Consider the following 3,450-nt stretch of genomic DNA (forward strand, 5'->3'; position numbering starts at 1 on the left):
TAATTAGCAAATGCTTAAAGCCATGATTTTTGTGTTCATCCTCTTCTTGGTTAAATTTTTTATTTATTTTTATTTTTGTTTTTTTTAAACATTTTATTTATTTATTCATGAGAGACATAGAGAGAGAGAGGCAGAGACACAGGCAGAGGAAGAAGCAGGCTCCATGCAGGGACCCCGATGCGGGAATCGATCTCAGGTCTCCCAGGCTCAACCTGCTGGGTTACCCAGGTGACCCTAAAATTTTTAAAGCAGAATTTTCTAAAAATCATCAAATGATTGGGCTCAGTACCTAGTTTGCAAAAGACATCTAATTCCTCTGGTTCCAATATTTTAGCTCATGGATCTCTTCACCCAACAGAGAATGAGATTCCAGTCTTTTCCCAAAGTATGGAGTAGGTAGTTGCCTCTTCCATGCACCAATGATATTAAATAATCAAGATAATTCTGGTACGTATTTCATCATATTATAATGTTCCTTATCAATCTGTTACTTCAAGATAGTTAAAATATAACATCAATAATAATTTTCTTGAGTGGCCAAATTATGGATGCACAAAACAAAACTTGTTCATAATACCTCAGAATGAAGGTATCACTATCTTCTCAATTTTTGTATGACAAGAGAAAAATTATAACTGAGGGACTAAATTAATAAATACAGTAGTATTAAATGCATGAGGAAGATATAAGAATGATTGTAAGCAAATATTTACTTCAAAGGTCATTTTTTAAAGCATAATGAAGCATCAAGATCTTTATCTATGTGGAATTTTAGTGAAGTTAGGAAATTATAGCCTCTGGGCCAAACCTAGCAAGCTACTTATCTTTATAAATAAATGTTTATTGGAATGCAGTTATGCTCACCTTTGCATATATATTTTTAAAGTAAACTCTACCCCCAATGTGCAGCTTGAATTCAAGATCCTCGGACCCTGAAATGCAGAGTTGCATGCTGTACTGTCTAAGGCAGCCAGTTAGCCCTCATCATTTGCATATTATCTATGGCTGCCTTTGTCCAGAAGGGCAGTTAAGTAGTTACTACAGAGACTACATGTGGACTTCAAAGAATAAAAGAGTGACTGATTCCTTACAGAAAATTTCCAGATCCACTCTTTAGTGAAATATCATTGAACAGAGTACAGAGTACCCTATAGCTTTAGTTCAATATGATACAGTTACCAAAATCCAAAGACTAAAATAATATGTAGTTTGAATCTAATAAATTATAGACAGGTTAATTATTTTGTGATTTAAAGGAAAAATAAATTCTAAATTTGATAATGAATGTGTAGTTTAATAATGGTAACCATGAACAAGAGTTATAAATTGGATTAAAAAAAATCAAACATGACTTTTGGAAGCATTCCAACTAACAAGCCCAAATCAATGATTAAATTTATAATTAGTATAAATCAGTGTCTTCCCAGAGGCATTTATCACATGATCAGAAAGTAGTCAGGCTCCTGTACAGTAACTCCTGTGAAGATATACTTTCAGAATTATATGTGTTTGTGTGGTTTTGTGTATATATTGTGATGATGCTAGAGAACAAAAATCACTAATGGAAGGCCTCCAGTGTTAGAACTCTAATTATTCTTGAGAATGTGCTGTTTTACTCAACCCCAGATTATTGACTAACAACCTGGCATTATGCCATTTGAGATAGATTTTATTGTTTGTAATTTCAAGTCAAAATCAAGTATTCATGGGTACAGAAGTTAGAAATTACTTCTAGTTTCTTATTATTTTTTTTTCTTGAACTCAAGTATACATATGTATCATTAATAGCAGTTATTCTTAATATTATGGATACTCTCTGGATAATAAAGTTAATGAATGGATACTAGAAATAATAAACAATATATGGTTAGTTTCTCAAAAGTAAGCAATTATTGTGTAATAGAAATAAATTTATTTCAGGGGCACTTGGGTGGCTCAGTTGGTTAAGTGTCACACTCTTGGTTTTGGCTCAGGTAATGATCTTAGGGTCCTAGGATGGAGCCCTATGTCTGGCTCCCTGATCAGTGGGGAGTCTGCTTGTCCCTCTCCCTCTACCCCTTTGCCCACTCATGCTCTCTCTCTCTCAAATAAATACATAAAATTGGTTAGAAAAAGAAATAAAATTAGTTCATACAATTCTTATTAACAAAAAGATAAACTATAATTATGTCACTTCAAAATGTACTCCCTTTCTGTGTTTTATTATTAAAAGTAAAATAAAACTTTATTCAAATTTCTTCTTTCCTACCCAGGGATGCCTGGGTAGTTCAGAGGTTGTGCACCTGCCTTTGTCTCAGGTCATGATCCTGGGGTCTGGGATCGAGTCCGGCATCGGGCTGCCTGGGAAGAGCCTGCTTCTCCCTCGGCCAATGTCTCTGTGTCTCTCTCTCTCTCTCTCTCTCTCAGTCGGTGTCTCTCATGAATAAATAAATAAATATATATTTTTAAATTCTTCTTTCCTAAAAATGAAGAAAAATATAATAACATATAACAAAATAAAATCTAATCAGGGCATTGAATTTCTTATCTCTAGTTAATTATTTTCTTCTGACATGGACTCTTTTTTTTTTTATTTACAAATGGATTGATGAATTTTTTTTTTTTTTTTTTAGTACTTACTGCATTAAAGAAGTGTTGACTGGAAGTCCAATAGCCAGAGGCCTTAAAATATGTCAGATGCACCAACAACAAATAAATGAATTTGTGGTAATACTCCAAGAAAAATGTGACTTGCTCAAAACCAGAAGTTTTTCTATTAATTTTGATGGTTCTATTAATTTCTCAGTGAAACAAACCTTTTCACTGGAAACAGAATATTTTCTATTTTATCTATCTATATGTTTTAATGATTTTAAACTAGTTAGTTAGTTAGTTAGTTAGTTAGTTAGTTAGTTAGTTTTTGAGTACGCTCCACACAGGAGGGATCCCAACACACGTCTTGAAGTCATGGCCCTAAGGTCAAGACTCAAACTGAAAACAAGCATCAGACGCTTAACCAACTGAGCCAGTCAGGCATTCCTAAACCATTGTAGTTTTAACAAATGCCTGCATAGTCACTTTTTTAATGTCATCAAAGGCTATATTCATGTGATATGCTTATCTGTACGAAACTAGATAATGTAAGGGTATTTATTTAATTAGTCTCAGGGATACTTTTTTTTTAATGATTATGTCTTTCTTAAAACTAATTCCTATATATATATATATATATATATATATATATATATATATATATATAGTCCAAATCTAAATATATAATATATATTCCCCAATAATTCATATTTCATATATATATATCCAGAATTAATATCCAGAATTAATTCTTTGTTTTTTGTTGTGGCAAAATGTTTCAGTGGTTTCTTAGATACCAAGAAGGATGATGCCCCATTCAACTGTAGGAATTTCTATTTGACCTATTCAAAACACTGCAGATCCTGAATTTCATAGGAC

Source organism: Vulpes lagopus, chromosome 3 (genome assembly GCF_018345385.1).
Source record: "Vulpes lagopus strain Blue_001 chromosome 3, ASM1834538v1, whole genome shotgun sequence".
In the NCBI taxonomy this organism is placed as follows: Eukaryota; Metazoa; Chordata; class Mammalia; order Carnivora; family Canidae; genus Vulpes; species Vulpes lagopus.